Raw genomic sequence first — 16,772 nt, 5'->3', positions numbered from 1 at the left:
TACCCCATCCTAAATATTACATAAGAAACAGGAGACGTCTCAAGCAAAATGCTGCCCCTGAAATAATTGTAACTCCACTTATGTGTATCAAGAATTGTCATTTCATTCCACTGTAAAGTTACCAAATTATCTGAGGTGCAACGGCAAGGAAAGAAGAGACCACTCATCTTTCAAAAGATACCAATAAACCCACTGTAAAAATAGGAATTTTGCAAATTCAACTTTTTCCAATTCAGTTTTAATTGTTCGAGCTCTCCACACAGAGGGAAGCACTGGTGGCACGAGAAACCCAACGCATACAAGAAGCAGCTGTCCAAGGAGAGGGCTGGCAGGCACAGAGAGTGCCGAGGGGGAGAAAGGAACCAGGATGGAAGGAAACCAGGAGGCCATAAGGGAGGAAAGGACACAGCACATACTCAGGAGAGCATCAGGGAAAGAGTAAGGGGACTTGGTGGCAGACACCTGGCAATAAGGTGCCTAGGAAGGAGGACAGTTATTTTCCATGGACCTTGAGAAGCGGAGGGATGTCTGGAGATGACAATTCCCGTCTTTGAAGGAGTGCTGTAAGGTACATATAGTAAGATGATATCCAAGTAATCCTCTTCCACACCGACCCGCAGTGCTTCCACCCAAGCAAGTTTCCACCTGGAAGGGGTGGCACTTCTCCAGATCCCAGCAGCCAACAGGTAACAAGACACAAACACTCACACACCAAGCAAGGGGGATGCTGCCGCTTCGGTGCTGGATGCCAGTGGGGGAAGAACAACCCTACAGTTTCAAACCACGCCACGATTAACTGCTATTCAGACTACGAGGCAGAAAGCATATTCCTTACTATTTCCTTTCTTAGAGCTATTACCCAGCACATTCAGTATTCCTACACAGGCAAGGACATTTCTCCAACACAACGCTACGCTGTGTCTGCTGGTAATATTTCTAATTAAAATTACACTGTAAGCCTGGTTGTTGAATACAATGCACAGATGCCACAAGCTAAGACGACTGTTAGCCTGTAACTGTTTTAATTAGCTTGACAGGTAATAAAGTAGAATTTTATAATTATACTATTACAATGCACAAACGTTTCCTTTCTAATCTGTACTTACTGAGTCACTTAGGTAAGCAACAGCCAGTTTTGGCTCACCAGACCAGAAGCAAAACCGCAAATTTGCCTTGCTTATGGCTTGGCAAGGACCACATGCTGCTCAGGACTGTGGGCTAGCAAATCCTCCCCTCCCTTAGAAATGCAGTGTGTATAAAACATAAAAATTGCAATCCCCATCATAGTGTATTTGTTGAGCATAACACATGTGACCCCTCCAATTTCCTAAAAAATTGTGTTGTGCTCACTTCTTTGGAAGCACAATGCTGGATCTCAAGGTATGCTGCTAGCCCTGCCAGCAAGGGGCGAATTTTAGACACACACAGTTTACACAAGCTCTCTGCTCAGGACATCTCAGAGCTTAGATCAGACTGCTATTCTGCCCCCCCCTTCCCACAGAAGGCAGCTCTGGCTTAGGGTCCCATTATCAGACCTAAACATCACATGTTGCATCACTGAACTTTTAAGCATCCGTAATATTTGCCGAGCACTTCTCCACACAGCTTTTTTTTTAATGACCACTTCACTACAAACACCACACAGGTTATATATCACAGAACTGAGGCATTTAACACAAATTCTAATCACATTCTTGCTAATGAGAAGTGTTTACCAAATAGTTACGCTGTTCTGTAAACAGAAAGCAATTTCCATTCTTCTGTCTATAGTGGTGTCAGTATGTGCAAGCCATTACTACTGTGCATATAGCTGTCTACTCCAGTCGTTCACACTTGCTATCAAACTGGCATTCAAGGATTTGGAATGCAGAACACAAGCCTGCAGCCTAAAAATAATATCCTGAAATTTGATCCTGCACTTCTTATTCAGGCTCAATTAATCAAGGTTGCCTAACTCTTCAGAAGTACTTTTCATCAGCAAGATTGAAAACACTTTCCAAATGAAATGGGTATCAGTATCTCCTTTTTACTATGGGGAACCTGAAAATGAGATTTCACCTGAGAAAGGGCTTTGAGGCTAATTTAGGAGTATTGTCCAAAGGGATGAGGAGTCCATTATTCAAAGTTATCTTTTATATTAAGAAATAAGCTTTTCCTTTCAGACCACTAGCAAGTGATACATCACAGAATTTATCATACTGTCTTTGAAAACCTCACACAAAGATAGCTTTGCAAATTTCAGAAGGCCCAGGCTGAATAAAAATATGTTATTTGATCTACAGCAGTAATTCAGTTTTCATTGTAAACACCACCAAGGACTAAGGAGAAACTTCCTAATCACTCCAAAAAAACGAATTAAGAGATTAAATATTTTGATCAGAAGGCATCTGTAACATCTCTGGAACAGATAGGACAACAATGCCTAAAACTACGAAGGAAAACCACATATTTTAAAAAATATTTCATTGTAATCTCTGGAAAGTTTTTTTTTTTTCCTCCTTTGGAGATAGCAATTCATACTTAAAAGCATGTTGTTGTTTGATAGCAGTTTTATCCGTGGATATTGGCTACATGGAAGCCAAGCTTGGCAGGGCAAAATCAAGGTAGTAGGGATGCAAAGGAGGGCACAGCCTTCTGTTCTTGGCTGGACCAGAGCTGACCACTCCACAGAGCAATTTATTTCACACTTAAATTTGTGTTTCGTACTTGCTGTTCCAGGGGTTGAGGGGGAAAAAAAAACACCAAAACAATAACTACCACATAAAAACACCCACAAGATGATTTCAGGTTATATAGGACAAAACCCACCTTTCAACTAAGAATATTGATTCCATTAAGAAAATCTGAGTTTCAGAGTGACACAGGTTTGTTTGGCCAATTCAGCTATACAGTCAATTATTCAATGATTACGCAAACACCAATTTTGAAAGCCTCTTCACAAGGAAAATAAAAGCCTAACCAGAAGAAAACCACTATTGGTAACAAGATATCCATATCCTTCTGTAAGAAGTTCAATCTTCATATCACATACATTCTTTTAAACAAGGGTACATTTACAAAAATAGTTTTCTGAAGTTTGTCTTGTTTAAAGGCAAGCTGTTCCATATCCTCCATAAACCTTCCGATGTGGAATTGGATAAATGCAAGATATACACCCTAAAAAACTTAAATGCAGACTTTTCATACTTTTTTTTTTTTTAAAAAAAAAAAGGTACACAAAACCCACTGATAGTGTACTGAGAAATTAAGGGGCAGATTCTTCAGTCCAAAGCACAAGCAATGCAAAGATTTTGACATTCAATGCAATGATATTAAGAAGAGAAATCACCAACAAATCAAAATTAGTATTGAAGTACTATTACCTTCTCCAGTGCATGATATGTAGACTTCAGTCAAATTTCCAATACCTGAAAAATAGAAATTCACATGAAAAGTCATTTCTACTGAAACTGATACTCAATTCATTCTTATATGCATCAACTTATCTTGAAAAGAAAGAAGCTCTTTGATTATTTTTAGTTTTCTATTTTCATAGTACCACAAGATAAAAGCAGGAAACTGGTCAGACACTCTGTGAATCAAGCAGTAGAAAAATTCTGCAGTTCCCCCCAAGCCCACCAAGGTCTCCCTGCCTGCGGCCCCTGCCAGGATGCACCAGTCACCAGCCCCTGCTCCAGACGCTGCACTACCCTCCAGTTTCTCCACCTGGCACTACCTGAAACTTATTTTTTCAACTCTGACTTCACTAAGGTTTGAAATTCCTCTGGCTCCTAAAGGCTCTCGCAGTGAATCCCCATCTTCTCCCACAGCTCAAACGCTCTCAGTCTCCCAAAGCTGGCACAACCCCCCAGCTCCCCCCCCATTGCTGCTAATTCAAGGCTACCCCCAGCTGACGACAAACCAACCTAAATCCCAAAAAAAGGGCTGAAGCACAGCTGTTTCCCAAGGCAGTCCAGTATATCTAAACTACTCATTGATCAGATTTTGAAAAGGAGAAAAACAACGGGAAATCTGTTTAATAGATGTTTTTAATCAGATAGCGTCACATGTTCAGTAGCTGGCTATGGGACACGAAGTACATATGGTAGATGCAGAAGATACATGACACACGTATGAAATGAGAACTGGGTGCGCGCTGTAAGGCAGCAAACATGCCAAGAAATACAATCAACACATCCCAGACGGCACAAAAATATAAAGGTCTGACATTTTGGCCTAAAGATAAACATTGGTCATCATTTTTCAACTGAAGGGCTGTCGGCTGTGTTGTAACTTGAGGTGCCGTTACCACTAGAGCCAGAGAACCCCTCCTGCTCCTGTTCAAGTGTGCAACACAGGCAATACTCAAGTCCCTGAGAATACAAAAGGCTTCTACACCACATGCTCTCACCAGTTCTGCTGTGGGAGATTTTATGCCAAGGAATTACGTTACTGGTCATCTACAGGCATATGATGGCTTCATTTACCGAGGACGTACCACTCACAAGCAATCAGCAGCTGCTAGGAAGGACCTGGCAGGACATTTCTCAGCCTGCACTTCAGAGTGACACGAAGCGAAAGGAGTCACAGGCTGGCCCGTCCGTGGTTTTGCACAGCACTGCTTGCCACCCGCGTTTGCCGGAGGGAAGAGCTCCCTCCCAGTTCAAGAGACCTGATGGGCAACTGGGTGGGATCTGGCACCAGCGCTGAGCATGGGCAAGCTCACTGCTAGAGGAACAGGCTCCGAGGAAGGCAGAGCCAGATGGAGCCCCACCAAAGTGAGCACAACACTGGGTAGAGCGGATAAATATTTGACATACAGAGCTACGCTAATTAGACATCAAGAAGAAATGAAGGGTTTCATACCAATCAAAATATTACTCTATTTACTGTAACTGCTTGACTTATCGCTTCAGTCATAGAAAGTTTAGGAGAACAACTAGCACAAGTTAAGAAACGCTCCAACACCAACATCGCTGCATATTTTTAAGACACCTACAAATCCCTCCCTTGCTGCTGAAAACAAAGAAAAGCTCCCCAGTTTTTTACTTGGAAAACTCTGATCTTCTCTGTACTTGCCAATCCATCCCTGACAGACCCCTGAGCTTGCGTGCGCAAAGAGGGCAGAGAGCCAAAGCAGAAGGGAGGTTTCTTACACAACACCCACCACACAACCTTCAGCACTGCATCTGGGTTGGGTTTGGGTTTGTTTTTTTTTTTTTTTTTAAATCCCCATCATGCTGGAGTGCATAATTGAGCTAGGTTGGAGGGGTTTTTTTGGCACATGTGGGAGACACTGGATCAAATCTTCCTTTTTCTTCTCCCCCACAATCCCAGCAGACGCACTTACTACTGAGCCTATTCCTGCTTTCTTCTGTTGGAGCTGCTCACATCGGTTAGATACTCACACAAGAAGGATATCTTCCCATGTGCCCATTGAGTGCTTTGGATACTGAATAATTTGGGGGTAGAAGTAACAGATGACTGGTTAAAAAAAACAGCTCTCCATTATGACTTCTCTCTACTTAACAGATCAAACCAGCAGCATGCACCTACTCAAATCCTTCAGAAATTTCAGCTTCCAACAACAGAAACACTTCTGTGGGCAATTTCTTAAAACACTTTGCACTGGCAGAGATATTGATTTAAACCGGGGAACGGGCAAATTCAGAATGTTTTACTTTCAGTACAGTATTTCATCCCATAACAACTGCAAAAGGCTGAACATCACTGCTCTTAGTCAGGTGTTCCAGATGGTGATTAAAGTAATTGTACATTATCCTCACAAGCAGCACTGAACCTGGACTTTCAAGCTTGAAAACCTAAGGCATTTAAATTACACGGCCCCCAAGCATTCAGCAGTGCCCAAGCAATTTTGCTAAATAACAAAAAAAAAAAAACATAGCCTGGAGGATTTGGCCATAGCTTCCAATCAATTCAAACACACACCTTATCCCAAGCGAAGAACAGACTGGAACAGGTACTGAGGGAAGCAGACAGTGCTCTCTCCCCTAGGTGACACTATGGAAGACAGCACACTAAAACCTGAATTTAGCAGCTTCAGTATTTTCTGCATCCCTTGTCAACAGAAGGCTTTGAAAATAAAACTTCATAACACAGATATGAAGTTGTCTCCAAAGGAAAAGGCAACAACACTCTTTTAATGTGGCTCCCCAGTCACCACTTCAGTTGCTCTCAAAGCTGTAGCTTCCAAGAAACCTAAAAAGAAAATCAGGTTTGTGCAACCCTCATTTCATGTAGAGGCACAGCACATACTTCAAGGAAAAAAAATCACTTAATGATGGAAAATAAAACCAGAGAAGCACCACTTCATTTCACAGAAATACAGTGTAATTGCACAAAAAAAAAAAAAAAAAAATCTACTTTCCAGGTGGAGGCAGTTCTTTGGGAGCTGGCAACAGGACGCACTGATGAGAGCCTGAAGCGCTGTTCTCTCGTCTGCTGCCAGCAGAAATCCGCGTGCTACGTTCCAAATTTATATTGACACACTAATGCAGACCAAGCTGAGAGAAGCTATCCCACAGAAAGCTGAGGTGCATTTCCCACCTGGAAGTTTATTAGTATAATACGTAAATGCTGACAGTTCCTAATGCATCTTTCCTCAGAGCACTTACGCGAGGTAAGACTGCAGAGTAAGGGTGATGGCATTTCTCTATGGAAGGAAATCAAGCCTGGTTCACGGCAGGAATGTTACTGATGCATCAGGCTCTGAATCCCCTAGCCAAAAATTTCCCTTGGTCACACACAACAACTAATTTGCTGATGCTTTTTCATCTTTTTACTGTCTCTAGCTCTATTCTGGGCTTAGGTTTATTGAACTAGCTTACTCCAGCACTCTCCTGTATTGCCTGCCAAACCACAGCCTAGTCTTCTCCTATCTTCCAAATCCCATTTTCAAGAAAGCTTAAATAAGGAAACCATGAGACTTTGCATCTGTGCTTCACTCCAGAAGCCCTCAGACTGCAGGTCTGTATCTGAAACCCCCTATATAGCATTTAAGAGCTTTCTCCACTTCTGTTTTCCAATAAAAACTTGATACCCTTCAAATATTTCACTTTCTATAAATGCAATATTCTTCCAAAAAAGCTAAGACATAGGAGAACCACAAGCCTGCTATCCTGTAGGCTTATTAACACAGGCTTATTTAATAACCAAGTGCATCTGAACCTGCTCTTCCTTATTTTCATTCCCAGCAGTCCCACCAGCCTTCACTAGGAAAGATGTTCCCTGCAACTGTTCCTATTGCTGTCCCTATTCCTGCTCCTGAGCAGAATTTCTCAGAGCAAAGCCCCCACACACACACACCCCTCTTCCACCTTCTCAAAAACAGCCAGAGGAGACCAACTCGGATGTATCGTCCAGTTTTACTACCTATATCAACAGACCACCAGAAAGTGGTCCGGCAAAGGTGGCACCGGGCATCAGCCACATCCTTTCCTTGCACCAGGCACACGTCTCGCACGATTTATCTAGCATCATGTACCAGCTGCAGCCGAGACATAGCGCAGCCCTTCTTCAGTCGCGTTCGAACCCTTGGCTTTCCTCCTGTTTGTGAATTCAAACATTGTTATTAACACAACAGATTGATTATGGGAGCTAAACTGAAAAGGCAGTTTTCTGAAGCTGAAATATAAATCCAGTGCGCATTTGTCACAGAAGTATTTCCTGCGCTTTTAAACGTTGTTTAGTGAGTCAGCCAAAAGCGTTTTGCAAGTGTAATCTATTTCATGGAGGAAAAACCCAAAAAGCCTAATCACCATTACAGCTCTCCCAGGGTTTGATAGGTTTAACTTCAAAGTAAAATGCTATGAAAACAGAGATCCCATGTGGTTTATCCCAACACAAAAAAAAGTGAAAATTAAATATTTCAAAGTGTTATTTTGAGGTAGCAAAATGCCTTGGTCTCATCAAGTGGGGATAAGCATTACACATTTATATTGGATTTTTAGGCTTTACAATGCCACTTGTTTGGTGTCATTTTCTTCTACAAATGAAGAGAACATTGACCTGCATGATGCATATTGATAGTAAATCTTTAGACACCAGAATTCTTTGGAGAGATTGTCAGATCTTGAAGTGATTCACCAGCTGGTTCATAAATTGAACCTGTAAGCTATATAACCTTTAAAATTGTCTTCTATTACTTAAAATGGGCTTCCCTGCCTTGTGGGAACAGGCGTGGAGCAACTGCTTACTGACTATGCAGGGAAGAGGCACCTGTTTGGAAGATGTTCTTTCAAAGCTATTTTCCCAAAGAGATCCAGGTGAAGTGTCCATCTATCAGTAAAAAGCCCGGAATAACTACAGCAGGTGGCACTTGGAGAGGATGATGTGTTCATCACCTTTCTACTTTAAACACAAAGTAATGAAATGCATTAAATCGCTTTTCATTGTCTATGAGTGATATTCTAGTCTCTCCGAACTGCTGATTAAGAGATCCTTCACTCATTTGCATATAGTGCATCAACCCAGCCACTTACCAAAGGTTATTTTAACTGAACATGTCAGGCTTTGATGACACAAAGGGAAAATTCACTTCAGAGAGGGTCAGGGTTTTTTGCGTGTGTTTTTTCATTACCAAGATTTAACAACATCACTGCAGCCTGTTTTCCAAGCCACAGACGGGGATGGGTTGTACCAGCTCCTCACTAAGGAAACTATCACATTTTATCCACCATCAGCCCAAGCTGCAGGTTTATAATCTTCCTAATTTTTAATGAGATCTCAAGAGCCCCTTTAGTTACTCTACTGCTGTAGAAGACCCAAGTTTAGCTCCTTCTCCCCAGGGAACGGAGGTTGCACGAGCTCTCCAGACCATCCCCAGCCCATGAGCCACTCTGCTGGCTGCTGACTCCCAGAAGAGTCCACCACAGCTTCACAAAAACCAGATGGGATCTTCCAATATTTCTGTGCTTTCTTTTCAAATTTCTACTTGGCCCAACGCCTGCCTCGGCTGAAGGACACGGCACAAAGGATATTGTTCAATGTCACATCTGAGCGATTCTTCACGTGAAAGAACAAGCAGAAGTTAACAGGCTATACCTACCAGGGAAGGGAGGAGACCATTAGTTCCCCTTCATTTCTTGTTCCTATCACTCTCTCATATTAAATCTTTTCTTACTGAGATTGAAGTGCCAGAAGCAAAAGTTATAAGTGATCAGAGTATCTCTAATCATTTGTAACCAATCACAGAATACCAAACAAGAAAGGTCAGCTATAGAGAAAATAATCAGGTACTAAGTAATTAATGTCTACACAACTTGTAATAATTAGCAACCTTGACAGTTAATTTCACATTGTACCATTCAGTTTTTATTTGAGGTGACAATTTAGTGCTTATTTGCAAGCTAAGGTATGTATTCGCATAGTCCCCTGATTGCTGTAAATGAAGGCCTTAAATATTTACTGCTGGTAAAAACATTTTAAACTTTTAGCGAGATTATCTTCCAATACTCAGCAGTGAGAGTTTTATGACCTTCTGTGTTGAGGAATAATCTTCTGCAACAAGATAAAATGGATGTACGCCCACAGTCCATACTTGCTAGAGCTGCAGCTCCATCACCATTAAACTGTTTGTTTTTCTTTTTAATTTGTTCCTTGTCCTTGTAAACCAGAAGACATTTCAGATCGCCCACATACTCCCTCAGCACCACACTCTCCAAAAAACCAAGGTCTTTTGCTTTCTAAGCTGGTTTCTTTTAAAAGTTGCTACGTTACATAACTGGGTCACGCAGCGCGGCGATACATGAAGCCTGCAGAAGGTTTTGAAGTTAAACACGTCCACACCAACCCCAGAACAGACACCTCCTGGTGCTCACCCTCATTACTTTACACAAAAAAGCAACAGCATAAAGATACTTGGCTTTATATGGCTCTATTCAACCAACACAGATCAAGGTCCAATGAACAGAAGATGCAACAGTGACACCACCAAAAAATAAAAAGTAGAATCAAGGCTGCAACATTGGACTAGAAAGTTCCTAATGGCCTTATCACAAACTGTAGCGTGTTTGGTGCCACCAGGGTGAGTCTGCTCACCTCAAGGGTGCCTCAATGTAACAAGTTGAGTGTTTGGGGTTTTTTAATTATTAATCCTATTGCTCTCTGAAGTCTTGGGGAACAAAGAGGTGGATTTGAAGTTTCAATAGTCCATGCGCCATTGTATTTCCATTTATTCACATTCCGAATATCAGCAGAGGGATATCAGCAGGCTGCTCCTGCTCTTGGAGGCTCACCGATAGCCCAGGCTGAAGCCAGGAGAGCAGGCGCCTTGCTGGAAGAGCAGTGCTCCGCTCCGTGGAGAGGCAGCAGATAACCAAGGGAACACCTCTACGTCTAACGCCTGGAGAAAAACCTCGTTTTTTTAAAGTGCTGAATTGTAACTAAACACAACTGTTGCATAATCAATCTCCAAGACAATCAATTTAGCAAGTCCTGGATGCCACCAGGGAAAGCTAGAAGCAATACCCACAAAAGCCACCTTGACCTTAACAGCCAGCTAAAAAAGGTGCTTATATACAGTATTTTGAGAATTGGAAACCAATACATGAACTGCCAACCATTTGCAGTCTTAATATTCAGCAGAGAACTATATAAAAAAAATATTTTTACCTTATCCGGTCTGCTCTAAGCAGGGCACGGCAAGGAAAGCAAGTAAGTGCAATAAAATTAATAGTACACACGGCAACAGCGAAAGCCTCACTAAAACTTCCCAAGCGCAGAAGAATGTCATTAGCAACTGGGGTACAATAAATGTCACTTCCCTGGAAACAGCATTCAGGATTTCTTGTTCAGAGTAATTCCATCACTAATCAGAAACCCATGTTATGAAATTATATCTCAGTCAGACATTTCTCCAAAGGATTCATAAAATACCTGAAAATAATGAAGAACTGATAACAAACCACAATCTTCAGTTTTCCAGGTTCCTTCTAATTTATCCATTTATAGATGACGCTAATTGATACATCCAAAACTCTCAGTATTTAGTAGCAGCACACAGCAAAGCAAGGCAAGTACAAGCCAAAAACGAGAGAGCAGGAGCAAAACCAGAAAGGCTGGTGGAAGTAACAGAGCAAAACCTTTACATTTGAAATAAGCCAAAGGAGTACGTGCCACACAAGCAGCAGAGATGAGACTGTCCCTCATCTGTGACAACTGAAGGCAGTACATAAAGACAAAAGTCCAGCAAATCCATTTATTTAGTGCCATCTAGTTAATGCACAAATTGCATGCTTATTTTTATACCTTTAAAAAAATAAAAGGTAAGTCCTGAACAATAAGACTAAAATACTTTGAAGCAAGAGATGTTTAAGTGAAGGCCCACATACACGTACCACCTACAACCAGCACCCCCTCTAAATACCACCTGTAAAATCAGAGGAGCTTAACACACACTAGCAAATTGCTTCCTTCAGATTTCAACTAATTTTGTAACTGTTTTCTTTTTCTAAATCTAAACAGAAACACTAACAGACCTCAAGTATTTTTCATCCAGCAGGCAGCTACCTCTTTCTCTTTACAATTCCTACTCTGCAGCAATACCCTGCAACAGAACTGGGGAATATTTTATCAATTTATTCTCTTAGAGTCACTAGGTTATGACTAGGAGAGGGGGGAGGAATCTGTTGCAATGTAATCTATCCACATTCAGAAGCACAGAAAGCTATTAGTCTGCGTCCTAGTGATACCAAGCCCTTTTCATACAAACAGTAGAACAAGCTAAGCTACCCAGCCTTGACATCTGTCAAAACAGAACAGGTCTCAAGTAGTAATTTATATGGGTAGCTTTTTTCCTCCTTTCCTTCCAGTAGTTCAATTATTGCAGCAGCATCATGAATAAGTGGTATTATTTTCAGGGAAAATTAGAGGAAAAGAAAAGGAAATATAATAAGCATAGGATTTGCCAAAATCCTTTTTTTTTTTAATATATATAAAAATTACTCTCCTTCCCTTCATTGTATTCTACTTTTGCGAACATATCGGTTCAACAATTTCCTCCTGTTTCAGATTCATCAATTTGCCGTGATGTCTTCTCCATTATTCAGTCCTATTCATCTTAATCACACAATTAGTTTGCCTACATTAATAGATGTACAGGATGCACACACAAAAAAAAAAACACCCATGCAGCTCTCAGTCCTTACGCCTACACCCTAGGTAATCTTAAAGTATTAATGAATTTAGCTATAAAAATTAGCATGTCAGCACTCAGTCATGTCATTGTGGAGCACAGTCATGCCTTCAGGCTGTGGTTTTACACATGGATAATTTGTGTTATCTTAAAAAGCAGGCCACGTTTGTTTATACAGCCAGTGGTCCACGTAGCATCAGCCAAGCACGCACAACATCATCTTCCACGGGTATTAAAGCTGGTGCAGGTGGGGAAGTTCTTCGCTTGTTTTGGTCATGGTACCATCCTAAGTGCCAGGGAACATAAAGCCCAGTATTTTTCAATTAGCAGCTGGTTTCTTTCCTGCCCTTAGTAACAGGTACTCCTGCCTTGATCCTTTGGCACCTGAGACAAACTCTAGCAAGAGCTAAGGCCACATGCAGTACCAGGAGCACACTAATAGCAACATGCTTCTCAAAGGCTAAGACTCCCAGCGGCTTCATTCTGCTGGGGCAATGGTCTCTTAAGCTGATGCAGCCCACAGGGCAGAGGGATCAAAGGAGAGGAGCAGGGCTGGAAGCCACAGGAGAGGAGCAGGGCTGGAAGCCACAGGAGAGGAGCAGGGCTGGAAGCCACAGGAGAGGAGCAGGGCTGGAAGCCACAGGAGAGGAGCAGGGCTGGAAGCCACAGGAGAGGAGCAGGGCTGGAAGCCACAGGAGAGGAGCAGGGCTGGAAGCCACAGGAGAGGAGCAGGGCTGGAAGCCACAGCTGGACCTGCTCGAGGATCACAAATAACCCCCCCAAAACCCTGTTTATGAAGGTCAGGACTGGGACTTGGCAACCATGAATCCCACAAGCCAGGATAAAAGACTGAGCCAACCATGTCGTATTTTGAGCTGCATAGGCAGAACACCTAGGAGAGCAAACCTGATCCTGAGCGCAGCAAAGCATCACTAGGTTGCATTTTGATCCCACTGATATGCAGAGGATCCGAGCTGGCCGCAGGAGAGTTACATTACAGTACTGAGTACTGTCAATAAGGGCAAAGCATCCAGGATCTCAAAAAAAAAAAAAAAAAAAAAAAAAAGACAGAAAAAGCAAGCTGTAAAAAGAAAAGGATGTTTGGTTCTAAAACTTCAAAAATATTTGTGTTTTAAGGGGGCAGGGGGGTGTGTGTAGTACAAACTCACAACTTTTTTCTAACTAAAAAACAGGAGGAAGCTTTGACCCCCTACAGATGAGTGGAAACTACGCTGCAGCATGGCTGGTGTTAACAGCAAGTGCCAAAGTTCACACTTGGCCAAGACACCACGATGGATGAGCGGAGCTCAAGAGAGACAAAACCCAAGAGCCCTTGCAGGTTACTTTTAAACCTGCACACTTATTTTCCATTTCACCAATATGCAGCTGAAACCTTTCAAATGGCAGCACCTTTTTCCAGCTTGCGCCCCAGCGTTGACGGAGGCAGCACCGGGGGTCTGCAGCTGTGCCAGCAGTGACAGCATCCCAGGATCCTGGATGCCACCCAGTCAGCCCGGCTCCTGGCAGCATATGCTTGGGAAGCCTGAACAGTTTGGAGCAGGATTTGATCCCCTCCCAGCAGCTCCACTTCCTTAAATGCAGCCTCCACGGCAAAATAGCCAGCTGGTTAATTACATTGTTCCACCAAACATTTATTATTAGTAAAACAGATTTGTTGTGGCTGCCGGGCCATGATTGGTGATGTGAAAATATGTTTTGAAAGCCAAAAGGAGAGTACCAACTTTCCCATAATGTGGAAAAATCTGAAAATAAGAAAAGATCTTCATAGCATCTAATATGAAGTGTTAATATTCAAGGTATACACAGAAAGTATAAAGTTACCTACATATGCATTAATGTGCTTCTTCATAAAAATAAGAAGGGCCCTGTACAAAATGGAACTACCTTACCTCTCACAAGAAGGTATAAGTATATTGTGTGTATCTCTATATATATACCACATGAAACGTGCTGAGAAATTTAGCTCTATCAAGACAGGCACTCATACTCTGAAAGTTTCAACAAAGCTGACGTTTTATTACTTCGTGCATACATTACAGTTATCTTAAATAACATACATACCTACAGCCTCGGGTCAAGTGCAGCTTAGAGATAAAGAAACAAGTAGCAAAACTGTTTTGTTACATCTACAGAAACCAGACTCTGGATTTCTGTGTGAAGCCTCTATTACCACTGCAACAAAGTCGACTAGTAAGCACTCAAGAGAAATTAAAGCAAGGCAGGTCAAAGTTTTTCTACAAATGTCTTAAGGTATATGGACTTTCTATAGAAGTTTTGATCTCGTCAAGTATACACGTTTTTCTTTAAAAAGAGTCTGTTATAGCTTTTCCTTTTTTTTAAAAAAAAAAGCTTAGGTATTCGGCAAGTAAGCCCATCTTTCTAAGCTTCCGATTTTCTAGCCAGTTCTACTAAAAATGCACTTAATTTAAAATTCCCATCAGCATCAAAATCGATAGTATCTCTTGCTTTTAATTCTACTTGAATCCACTGCTCAAAGGTGGCATGTAACATTAGGGATCTTGCCATGATCCAGCTGGAATCAAGTGCAGCTGATTCATCTGCCCTTCCCACCCCTCTTGAAAGAGTTAAGTCCAATATCTCCACCTTCAAAGTCATTATTCTATCAATAAACTGAATAATTTAGTAGGCAGCTGTTTGAATTGACATTTCTACACAGGTCATAAACTCGCTAGTACACTGAAACCTATGCCTTAACTAGTATTTCCATGGGATAAGGCTGCTCGGGGACTAAGCCTCACACATGCTGCTTGCAGTCACGCACCACGGCACTGCAGGAGTTTCACCTGGCTTTGTAGCCACTTTATGCATATATTGACGAAAACAGCCAGTTCCCCCCCTCCAAAAGCCACCCACTGCTATTTACACATTTTTAAATGAACACTGATAACATGAACTTTCTTGTATCTGCAATGTTAAGGATGTTAATCCTCAAAGGCTAAGCAGTTTATGATTAGCACTGGGCTGTCTCAAATTAGGGGAGTGAGGCATGTCAGGGGGTTCTTTTGGGCAACAACTCCTGACCGCTCATTCCCTGAGCAAGTCACAAGGGAACTGGCCAAGTACCTAAAATAAGTCATTGTTTAAGAGAGATGGGGGGGGGGCACGACAGACACAACAACTATCTATCAGCTTATTTACTGGACTGGATAAGCTGTTCCTATTTCTTTTCAGTATTCCTCTCACATGCTTACTGAAATGCATGGAAATATGAATATATGTAGTATAAGAGAAGGAAGGAATAAGTAAATGCAATGGCAGGGAGAGCCAGGAACAACACAACACAGAACTCACCAACGCAAAAGCTCCAGTGAAAAACATTGTAAAGCCATGTACTTTTCTATAGTTTGAGCAGGAGTTATAAAATATCCCCCAAGGTCTTCACCAGCTTTAGACCCCAACTGACCACTGTATGCTGTGTATGGCTTGCAACCCAATCATGCAAATAAATATCAAGTACACTGTTAAAGTAGACCCCAATGAGTCAGTGAGAGCCCAGCTCCTAGATGTTTCTGAATACAAATTAATCCTATTAATCCTTATTTACATCCACCACCAAAACACCAGATATTAGAGACTACCTTCCAGAGGTCAAGAGCATACAAAAGAGTTCCACAGGAGTCTCATTAGCTACAAGGCTTCTCTGACTGACATAATAGTAACTACTACCACCAACACACCTGGAGACCTCTCAGCACCTTATGTTTGTTAATTCTTGTCTTCACATCAGCCCTCCAGCACATATCAGGACTCGTGTTTCTTTTATATAAATGAAGAGGGCTTGTCTGCAGGACACTAAGCAGCAAGTCAGTAATTAACTCCAGGTATGTGCTCACATCTTCAGGAAGCCAAAGTATTATCTACACACCAAGGGAGCTGTGCAGGATATACCAGGGTAAGGAAAATAAAAGTTCTGGGAAACAGAGCTCAACAGTCACACAAACAAACACAGAGCCTGACCCTGCTTTTCCACCAGCACCATTTACCCAGTGCTGTAGTTAATCCTCAGAAAGACAGACACTACCCTCTAGCAAAAGGCTTATCCCCCACATCTTCTACAACCCCCAAAACCCTTTTGAGAGCACAGGTCTCCCCTGAGCAGAAGGGGGACCCTCCGCCAACTCACCAGAAGCAGGTCCCGGGGAACCCCTCCAGCTCTGCCCCCCGGTAGGGGCCAGCAGCAGCCTGCTCGCCCCCAAGGAGGGACCCAACGTCTGGCAGACACCTCCTCTCAGAGCTACTGCAGAGCTCCATCTGCTCCCACCCCACTCCAGGTGTGCTCTGACCCTCCCAACTATGCCCAGCTGGGCAGGGGACAGAGAACCTTCTAGTCACACAGCTGGCTACTGTTAACACAGATTCCTTCCCACACCTGTGTGGAAACGGGGAGATGGGGAAATGCTAAGTGATGACAAAGGCTGAACTGAAACATGTCTTTGATGCCACCTACCATTCACTCGGGCGGAACAGGAGAGGCATCTCTTGGAGCTTCTCCATCGGTCCCTGCAATGAGGTGACTGCTATGGCATAACATTTCTGGACAATATGTACCTGACAGTGGCATGGCCGGCAGCTATTTTCTTAAATGCAGAAGTAGCAA

General features: G+C 42.4%; 1 protein-coding gene across 3 annotated transcripts in view; it reads right to left on the bottom strand.

Annotated features, from left to right (window-relative positions):
- The window catches only part of LOC308062775 (contactin-4), a 357,825-nt gene that overhangs the window by 296,485 nt on the left and 44,568 nt on the right, over positions 1-16,772 (bottom strand). For all 3 annotated transcript variants that reach the window (XM_080384699.1, XM_080384697.1, XM_080384696.1), the window contains exon 2: positions 3,363-3,407. The gene's annotated coding sequence lies outside the window, so the exon portion shown is untranslated. The remainder of the gene's footprint in view (positions 1-3,362; positions 3,408-16,772) is intronic.

The sequence above is a fragment of the Falco punctatus genome (assembly GCF_963210335.1).
Source record: "Falco punctatus genome assembly, chromosome: 4".
Taxonomy (NCBI): domain Eukaryota; kingdom Metazoa; phylum Chordata; class Aves; order Falconiformes; family Falconidae; genus Falco; species Falco punctatus.
Note: the sequence above shows the minus strand (reverse complement) of the source record. Positions and strands in the feature narration are given on the sequence as shown.